The sequence below is a fragment of the Gavialis gangeticus genome, unplaced genomic scaffold (genome assembly GCF_001723915.1).
Source record: "Gavialis gangeticus isolate Ggan-Ray unplaced genomic scaffold, GavGan_comp1, whole genome shotgun sequence".
Lineage (NCBI taxonomy): Eukaryota > Metazoa > Chordata > Crocodylia > Gavialidae > Gavialis > Gavialis gangeticus.
The window spans coordinates 147,343,938-147,354,498 of record NW_017729032.1 but is presented as its reverse complement, the minus strand read 5'-3'; the positions used below and the strand labels follow the sequence as shown (position 1 = coordinate 147,354,498).

The following is a 10,561-nucleotide window of genomic DNA, read 5'->3' as shown; positions in this document are numbered from 1 at the left end:
TTGCCAAAACTCAGTAAGCAGCCCTCCGCCTGAAATAATTTCACACCCCTGGCTTAGTGTATTAAAGAGTAAATCCAATCCCTTTCTCTACCACTGCCCAGAGTCTCCAGGCAGCTGTTCTGCTGTTCAAGATATACTGCATGTATAGAAGCTACACAGAGAGAACATATCTGTGCATCATCCTAGAGTGAGCAGGAGAGGACAACACATGGACAGTCTGGGAAGAGGTTTCAGAACCAACAGAACTGCCATTGAATGGGATTCAATGAGAACCCCCTCTACAGGTAATGCAATATAATAATATATTATTAATAATAATAATATATTATTAATATATTATATCACACTAATATAAATTCATGGAATGAGGTGGGAACATCACTGGCCTGGGTAGAAAATTTCTCCCCATTTATCCAATTTGTTTCTCCTATCTCCCATGCTTAGGCAGGATTTTTTTAAGCCAGATTCCTATATCACCAATAATTTAGTATTCAATAAATTCAATAAATGCAGTCTTTCTCTCCTGATCATGTATTTAACTAACTTTTATAATTGGCTGAACAATGGATATCATTCACTGAGTATGGTGCCACTTAGAAATACACTGATCTGAATAAGGACTTCTAAAAAAGAAGGACCCATCATGAGACAGAAAGATAGATATTGCATAAAATTCTGTGTGACTCAATATTTGCATTTTAATACTTGATTGTTTTAATCAACAAATGGAAAAATACCTGAGTAAGAGGCACCTGCTTTTGACTCCAAGAAGAAGCAGGACTCGCCACATGCCTTTGGAAGAACCTCTTTCTCCCTGTCTTCTTGCATGCCAGAACTCTCTTCAGTGCATTACAGTCAGGCTTTTATACTCAGCCCTAATTTTCCCAGAAGGCACAGATCTTAAAAAAGAAGCACAGACTCTTTTATACTGTGTCATAAAAACGGATACACACTTAAATATAATCATGTTAAAGATAGATGAACTAATTCAGTTAAAATAAACACATCCTTTCCCTCCCCTCCCCACCAAAGTTTCAGCCAAAGCTTAAACTAAATCCTAATCTAACCTTTACTAAATTTGGAAAAAAATTAACTTCCCTTCAGTCTTCTGCTATTTTTCTTTTTCTGACCCTCTGTATTTCTAAATTTCAATCAAAACAAAGAATGGGAGAAGCTAGGCCAAAAGAGGTTGGCTTTGCAATATTTCTGGCCCAAATGGAAGCAGGAAATGCTAAACATCTTGTGTGGAAGCCTATTCTCATAAGGTTTATAGCCTATTTTTTTTCCAGCAAAAGCAGTGAGGTTCCAAACATATGGGCATATATCCTGACCAAACCTCGTTTGAGCTTCATCCAGAACTAAATCATACCCACATTGCACTGAGGAACAATGTGACCTACCAAGGCAAAATCCTGGTTTCTCTTTATTCAGATGAGGGAGTACAACAGCACAGTTCAAAACTGTTAGAATAATAACGTCACAGAGTTAAGCACTGAAAAGTCAGGGACAACCCCAGTTCAGGTTGTTCCTCCACAAACTTAAGTCAACCCTCTTTGTGAGTGGGCATTCCCAGGCAGTATGATGGTAGGTCTCCAATGCAATCTTAAGCAACATTGGATATTACCAGGCATGGTATCATACTGGCAAATAACTCTATGTGGGCTACCTCCGTGAGAAGCTGAGTAAATATTTTGGTAATCATCCAGCACAAAGCTTCATTCTGCTCCACCCAGATTGCTACCAGTTCCCAAGCGACAAGGTTTAAAACTAACTCAGGAATATTTAGTCAGTGCCTACAGTGTTGACCTGTTATGAGAGCAGTACTAAGCCTAATAAGCTCAGCCTCTCATTTTGTTAGTGGGAGTACAGGAGGCTCAAGGAGCAGAAGTGCCTTGTTAGGTTCACCAGTGTACAAGGGGACCATGTTTTGCTATAGGTCTCAAAAACATGCCATATGCACACAAATAGGAAATACAAACCTATTCTTTTCCTCTTCCATGTTGAGGTGATGGGTGGAAGCTTAGTTCCCCTTTACATATCTATCATTTTTCTAGCCATCTGTATGGCCATTTTCGGCCCCTTCTTTTACAAAAACTCAGAATGTGTAAACCCATGTGCATAGGCTACATGCACAAGCTCTGGAGAAGATGGCAGAAAGTTTGAGAAGCCCTCCCATATTTCTCTCTCAATAGCTGAGTGGTTACGGCACTTTTCCAGGAAATGAGACTGGGGTCCTAAGCCACCTCACCCAAGTAGGGTTTCAACCTACATCTCTCTGACTATACTGCATAGTACTTTAAGCACTGTGCCACTGATTAGGAATTTGAGAGACCCTGCCTGTGGTGCTCCATTTGAAGCTAAGCTCCTGTACTTTGTATTTAATAGATATTGGATAAAATAGATTGAGAGGTTCCTACCCTACTGGGAGCAAAAGGTTGAAGGTAGAATGCAGGACCTGTTTCCATCTGGGTCAATATCCATTTCACCAGACCCCACACACCCTGAATTGTTCTCCTCCTTCTCCTGTCTGTTCAGGGGCCCAACTTTCAAAGGCATGCCAAACTCGGGACTGGATAATACCTGACCTATAGTTTGGTGTTTAGAGCACTGTGCTACAAGGTTGTAGAGACAAATACTGAAATTCCCTCTGGGTAAGGGAGGCCTGTCACCCAGGTCTCCAGCTTCCTGGGTAAGTGTCTTAAAACATGGGAGGGCCCCTGTAACAGGGTGATCTGTCCCTTTGACTAAGGATGGAAATAATACATAAACTGGTATAAGTGATAGGAAACCAGTTCAGATCTGTAACACAACAGAAGTTTAATGCACATAAGCCACTTTCAAAATTACCAAAAATTAATTTAAGATAAACCTGGATGGATGTACAATCAGACTTAGCTGATTTAGATTAAATTGGTTTATTGAATCTCTGTCCCAGATCCATAGGTAGCAGAAGGCCAGGGCTAATGGGGCTCAGACCCTCCTTTCCACCCCATACATGAGGCAGTGGGTAGGGCATCAGAGCAGACCACAGGCTATGGGCAGCTGCAGCAGGAGTGGGGAGGGGTGCAGACGCAGCCAGGATCTCAGCCTGATGTGTAAATCACTACCCAGGACAGCAGACAAGTCTATTCTGTGACAGGGAAGGGGTGGGGGCAGATCAAGGCCCCTGCGGTGAAAAAGGGAGAGGGAAAGAGGCAGAGGCCAGGGCAGGGGCAGGGACTGGGGTGATTGGGACCCTGGCTGGGCTGGATCATGGGACAGTCAAAGCCCGGGTGGATCATCCAGGGGTGTGGGGGGCTTCTGCTGCTGTGTGCACCCAGCAACAGCCCAGGGGGCACAAGCTCCCCAATCTGTGCATGGGGCAGAGGTGTGCTACTGTTGAGCACTGGGTTCTGTGCCCCGCTGCTGCTGCCTCCAGAGCTGCATAATGCCATGTGCCTGCCATTGCTGGGCTGCACCATGAACCCTGCCAGCCTGACAGTGGGGACACACATGGCATCATGCAGCTCCAGAGACAGTGGCAGCGGAGTGCAGAGCCCAGCATGTAGTGGGCAGCCCGCCTTCACCCTGGGCACAGAACAGAGGGGCACATGTCCCTCTGGCCTCCACCAGGGTGCGCATAGTGGTGGGAGCTCCCACCCCATGCCTGCTCCAATTGGGCTCCAATTGTCCCATGACCCAGCCTGGCTGGGGCCCCATTCACCCCAGCCCCTGCCTCTGCTCCACTCCTTCCTTCACCATGGGGGCTTCAATCTTCCCCCCACAGCCCTTCCACCTCCCCCCACCCCTTCCCCCATAGACTTACCTGCTGAAAGGGAGGAGTACATGCATGGTCATACATGTACATGCACAGCCCTCCCCAAATAATTTTTTTTCCCTCTGCCTATGCCCAAATCCCCTCCAGTTTCAAGTTAACTCACAGTCCCCCAGAATCCCAAGATACTTTGCACCTCCATTGCAAGCTGCCCCCACCCCAGTCTGCTCCAGCTGAGCATAGAGGCATGCTGTAGTGCCCCCCAGCTCCTGACCTGGGCCACTGCAGGCATGTGTCTGCATTTCCAGAATCAAAGGTGAATGTCTGTTGCTTATCAATTCAATCTACACAATTTAGACTAACCTGCGAAGATTGAACTGATTTAACCTCAGGCTTTTTGACTGTCTGTACTTAGCGTTTAAGAGGAAACAGTCAGCCCTGTTGAGAAAGCCAAGCTGTGAAGCATTTAGATAATGTAGCAGTGTCCCACTTGGCATGAACGACACGTGCCCCTGGCAGTTGGGGCGGCACGGCAGCGGTGGCAGCCAGTGGGGATCATGGACTGCCTGCAGATGCCACCAGCAGTGGCTGTGGCAGGGTGGTGAGTAGTGACCGCCCACAGGCACTGCCGACAGTGTCGGCGGTGCCTTTTTGGAGGGGGTGCACTGCCATGCTCAGGGGGTACATGTGCACCCACATGCATCCCCTACGCATCACCGCTGCCACTTGGAGCTTAAAACTGAAAAGGGAGGAGCAGATAAGAAACAATGTTTGAGGGAGCAATTTGCAAGAGAGAAGGAAGCAGGCTGTGATTTGAATTGCTTGCTACACCAAGGCGCTAAACTATTGTGCTGGGGCCAGAGCAAAAGGAGGTTCCCCTCCCAGTGTCTGGGACATAACAGTGGGAATTTTTTTCTTGGGTTTTGTTTGTTTCTTTTTTGTTGAAAAGAATATGTTTCATTTGAAAGGAGTGACTGAGGAGCTCTTCAGGAAGCAAAACCTGCCTAAAGGAGCCAGTAGGCTAGAAAACATATTTATAGCCCTCCTCTTCCTTCAGACCCCATCACTGGCTGGCCGTGTATTTTTGGCCACCTACTTTCTGGGGATTTAAAACACCAGTATACATACATAATGGATGTACATAGTCAGGGCCATCCCTGGAGGGGGTGAATCAGGGCACCTGCCCTGGGCCCCATGGTTTGGGGGGCCCCGCAGAGCCAACCTGGCCTCGCGTCCAGCTGCTCGCCACCCACCTCTCCCTGCCACCACCGCCTCTACATCCAGGCCCCACACAAGCTGATTTGCCCTAGCCCCCACACCCTGTTATGGTCATCTCTGTACATAGTGCATATGCGCCCAGTAGTTTGTAGCCTACTGCACATGCTCAGTCTATGTGTGCATGCTTACGCATCCATCCTGCTGGAGAAATAGAATCACTATCTGCACATAAGTGGCATTTTCTTATTTATGTGTCTAAAACCTGCTATTTAGATATCCAAAGGAAACAGAATTTTATGTAATGAGGGTACAAGAAAAGAATAGTCCCTGCTCTGAAGGAAAGCAAGTATCATAGTTTTTACCAGCCACTGAACAGGAATGCTGAAAGTTTTCAGGCCATTTATAGATGTCATGTTTTTCTAGGTTTAAGCTGAACTAAAACAGTCACTATATACACATGGACACCTGAAGTCTGAATGAAAGTTGACTCCAGTCTGAATTAACTAATCCTCACTGAATGAGGATTAAAGTTAACGCAAACTAGGGCAGTCCAAACTAGGCAATTTAAACTGTATTAATTAGTATGTATACACAGCATTGCTTTTAGGAAAAAGAGGCCATAGGAATTTGGCAGATGAGCACTGCAAATATCAAGCAAGGGAAAGTCAGTTGGGTTTCTGCAACACAACAGAGGCTATCAGGCACCTTTACAAAATCAAATGTGCCAACACCTTACCATGACTAAGTATCAGTATCCTGACTAAGCCCCCAGCCCTGCCTAAGCACAAGGGCCATAGGTCTGTGAAGAAGGGGGCAAACCTCCTTGCCCCCTTCCCACAACACATTGGCTGAGATGGTCATCAACACTCAACTCAATTGCACACATTAGGGCTTCTGGAACAACACTTTAGATAACTTTCAGTAGGTTTGCAATAATGTAGCAGTGCTTAAACAGGCTTATTATCACTTCCTAATTATTTCTAACCCAAGTGCTAAGCGCATAAGCCCACACACAGAAGCTGTGAATTGGGTCTGTTAAGGGGCTGATGGTCAAAGATCATCTACTAACCCTTCATTTGAATAGAAATTTGATTCAAACTGTTAACATGTTGATTAGTTAATATGGTTTAGAAAATGGTGAGCATGTCTAGAAATGGCCTTAATGTCCATACAACTCTTCTGCCAACGTGAAGCGGCTGGACACAATCTGGCCTCTACCTTTGGAAAGGTAAAAAAAAAAAGCCTTGTTACTGTATGTAAGACTTGATATATGCTGAGCTGTTGGGATACTTTAGTAGTAGCATTTAGTGCTGACCATAGCTGTTGACCCTTTTAATTCTTTCTCAATTTTCTAACAGCGTGGGACTTTGTGCCACAGCATCCAAACAGCAGAAAATGCATCTCAGACAGGGGGTAGAAAGAAAAAGCTGCCACAGATCCTGCTGTGGGAACTCCAACAGGCTGAACAGGTGAAATGGACTTGTCAAACATCAGAATTAGTGAGCTGTGAGTCAGGGGAGGATTTGGCCTACTGAATAAGGCAATACAAAATGAAACAGAACAAAAATCCCATACAAGTTAGGCAAAGAGCCCACAATTTTCAATAACATAAAATCCTCAAATTAGATTTTCTTTTTCTGAAAGAATGTACTTCCCTTTCAGCACTTAAAAGGGGTAAAATAAAAAAATTACATTCACCTTTGCCTTAATGAAAGGCATTAACATATAACTCCATGAAAAAGCTCATCATGACACCTGGTGCTTACAATTATGGGCCAGGGCTTTAGTTGGTGTAAATCATCTGCTGAGGATTGGTCCCCATATGCTGTTTCTTGAAAACACCTCTTCTTTCATTTTTCTTGCAATATGCAGCTGGTTTAAGGTAACTTTTCCATTTCCAGCATATGGAGCTGAATGATTATGACTATTTGAATTTATTTTAAATTATAGCATATTGAACAGCAAAATAAAGTTAATGCGTTACTATGATTTGGTTTCCTCCTGGTTATTATTATTGATTTAAATGAGTAGTTTCAGTTCTCATAATTAATGTTTATTTAATGAATATATTTTTGTATTTGAGAGAGACCCTTGGTTTAGAGATCACATCTTCGTCCGAAAACTGTTTCCCTGCTGCTGTTATAAGTAATAAGAAATTACTAGAAATAAGAGAGATTGGCAAAAATATTTTTTTATTTTGTTCATTTTCTTCTCTTTCTGCATTTGGCAGCATTTTTTTGTGCATAGCCATTTTGCCACTTCTCTCCTATAATCAACTAAGTGAGACTATTTCCCCCTGCTGTTTGTGTGGATCCGTCACACAGCAGCTAGGGACATAAATATATTTTTAAAGTAGAAAATGTGACAGTGAAGCCAACAGCATCAAAAGATTCAGGGCAAGGTATCGAAACTACTCTCAACTTTTTTTAAACTGAACATATTTCATATTTATGGTGTCCCTTTCACATAAATAATGAGGTAATGAAATAAGTATGAAATTGCAAGAAACATAAAAAGAATTTTATATTTAAAATACCATCTGTGTAACACTCAGCCTAACAATGAAATCATTTCAGAGCCAAAATACCATATTATGCTTCCAGAACAAGTTTTGGATGAGTTATAAGCACCTAGATTGTACAATGAGATAATGTCTGAGTTCAAATGAAGAATGAACACCTGGGTTTAAATTTGGCTTAGATCACAAAGGCAATGAATAGCATATGTGATTTAAACTAATCCCAGTTAAGTTTTTTTTTCCCCTACATCACAAAAACATCACATATTTGGTGCAGCTACCGATTTCTTCTAATTGGTAATCTAAGTATGAAGACAAGTGTTTTTTGCAGGTCAGAGTTAGAGCATGCTGCAATAAATATTGGATATATTTTGTAGTACTTAATTTTGCAAAACTGCAATTGACCGTAAAAGGGCTTTTGCCCAATTAAGGAACTCCAAATTTTTCCCCAGGCATGAAAGACCATATTGTAGTGTGCATGCAGCAAAATAACTTTGTCTTCTAACTTCTTATAATTAAAAAATTATCAGCAGAACCCAGTCTTTGGGTATGGATCCCAAAGCACAGGATTCTCTGGTCTCAAAGCGTTAATAGCTGTGCAATCACATAACTGCAAATCCCAAACTCACAAAATTCAGGAATAAAATCCTCATCTAAGGGGAAACCTCATAGTAGAACTCTACTGAAGCCAGTGAATGTATGTTGATTCATAGTAGCAGAGGATATGTCCACTTTATATTCATTTAAATTGTTCTCAGCAGTTGCTCCTCAGGCCTAGGGCCCCCTCCCACTTGAGGCCTGTCAGAGCCTGAGCCTAGACAACTTTCAGGCATGCTGTAAGACCTTTCTATTTGGATACAGGGATATAGGTTGTAGCCGTGTTGGTCTAAGGACATGGGCAGACAAGGTTCTTTGGGTGAATCTGATATCTTTTATTAAACCAACTTAAATAGTTGGAAAAATTTTTTTAGCAGACTTTCAGGTTTAAAAACCCTTTGTCAGCCTGAGGAATTCTCTGCAGTTGGTGTGTGCTCTTCCTATTTGGATACACATTTAGCAAAAAAAGCTAAGATGGGATATTATTTAGGGGTGGCTCTGTTTTCTGTTTATACTCTAGTTATCTTTAAAGTTGTTTTGTTCTCTTATCCATTCTCCTGTTTTATAAGTTATTCTGTTCTTTTATTGTAAGTTATTGTAAGTCATAAGGCAAGGTAGATCTATACACTAAATAAGATCTATATCTATATCTTAGATATAGAACTTAGTTAGTCTATAAGGCTAGGGACAGACATTCAAAAAGCCTGAGCCTGAAATGATTCAATCTTTGCAGGTTAGTCTAACCTAGCTAAGCTGAACCAATTTGTAACAATACAGGCAATCCCTCTGGACTGAGAAAACACAGGCACATGCCTGCACTGACTTATGCTAGAAGCCAGGGTGTGCTAGAGCATTCCTCCCTTCCCTTCCACGGTCCTGAGCTGAGGGGGGCATGGCCAGGCCCTGGCAGGACACCCTGATTAAGGAGGGGTTCCCCTCCACCACCTTCTGACCAGCCCAGCAAGGAATTGATACCACAGTGTTTATCACCCCTAACTCAGTGTTTATCACCCCATTAAGAAAACAACAAAGGGACACTATCAGCTACCTGTTGATTCTGCCTTTGTCCCATCTGCCACAGGACTGTAGCCAGCATGTAGTCTGCTAACTAATTCATAGATTCATAGATTCATAGATTAAGGGTCGGAAGGGACCTAGTAGATCTTCTAGCCCGACCCCCCACCAGGGCAGGAGAACAACAAAAAAACCCCAAAAGAGAAACAGGACTCAAATGAGTCCAGCCAGGTAGGCATCCAGCCTCTTCTTAAAGACCCCCAGGGTAGGGGCCAGCACCACTTCCCTTGGAAGTTGGTTCCAGCTCCTAGCCGCCCTAACTGTGAAGTAGTTCTTGCGGATGTCCAATCTATACCTCCTCTCCATCAACTTGTGCCCATTGCTTCTTGTTATGCCAGCGGGCGCTAGGGGAAACAGCGTCTCCCCCAAACTGAGAAGTGCTGTGTAAGGCACAGGGGATGGGGCAATCCCTGCTTAGCATGGAGTGGGGAGGGGAGGTGGAAGAAGGGGGAAGCCAGGCAGATGTCTGCTATCTCTGCCAAGCTCCAGCCAGGGAACAGGGGGGAGGGGCCAGCCCTGCTGTGAAGCAGAGAGCTCCACCTAGCCCAGAGAGCATGCCACGATGCTGGGGGAGTCTGGTTTAACTTAAACCAGCAAGGGGTCTGGGACAGACATTACATAAACCGGTTTGAGCCAAATCAGTTAAGTCTGATACTACATTCAACCAGGTTTATCTCAAATCGGTTTCAGCCATTTTCAAACTGGTTTATGTGCAATGAACAGCTGTTTGGTTACAAGTTTAAACCAGTTTCTGATCACTTAAACCCTGAGTCTTTTTTAGGAAGGGCAGCAAATAAATTGGGGAGAGAAGGAGAAAGTGAGAGAACAGGAGGAAGGAAGGGAGGGATATGTCTTGCCCTCACTGCACAGAGCCTGCCTTCAATTTCAGCCATAGTCTAAAGCTGCTATATGTACAGATCTCTCACTGATTTAAATGGGAGTTGTGCCCACAGAACAGCTCCAGATTCAGGTCCATATCTATTGTTCTCTTCTTAAAAACTGAAAGTTAAAAAAAATGAGATACCCATGGTGATGTTCACACGTAATGGATTCCACCACAGGTGACACTGAAGCATCACTTGGAGAAACAGGGCTTATGAAATCCACAGAAGCAAGGCTGGAGAAACTGGTAAAAGCCTATAAGGAAATAAAGAGATAATTAGGGTTCAATGAGAAGTATAACATAAAGTAGTCAGTTTTGTAGTTTAATAAAGCCATGCTCAAATGGAATTAATTGACATTTCACCAGGGAGGCCACACTGAATTTTCTTCTAGTGATAAAGGTCCCCCCTATATTTTGCTTAAAGATTGAATCATTAGAACATTAAATCTAAAAAGTTAAAGTACTGTTTAATAAACAAACTGAAGTGCTGTATGCTGTATCATATGAAGGAGGTACG

The 10,561-nt window shown here is 43.3% G+C and overlaps 1 long non-coding RNA gene across 1 annotated transcript in view; it reads left to right on the top strand.

Annotated features, from left to right (window-relative positions):
- The window catches only part of LOC109302867, a 102,783-nt gene that overhangs the window by 57,912 nt on the left and 34,310 nt on the right, over positions 1-10,561 (top strand). Inside the window, exon 5 of the long non-coding RNA XR_002098950.1 lies at positions 102-284. This is a non-coding gene — a long non-coding RNA (uncharacterized LOC109302867). The remainder of the gene's footprint in view (positions 1-101; positions 285-10,561) is intronic.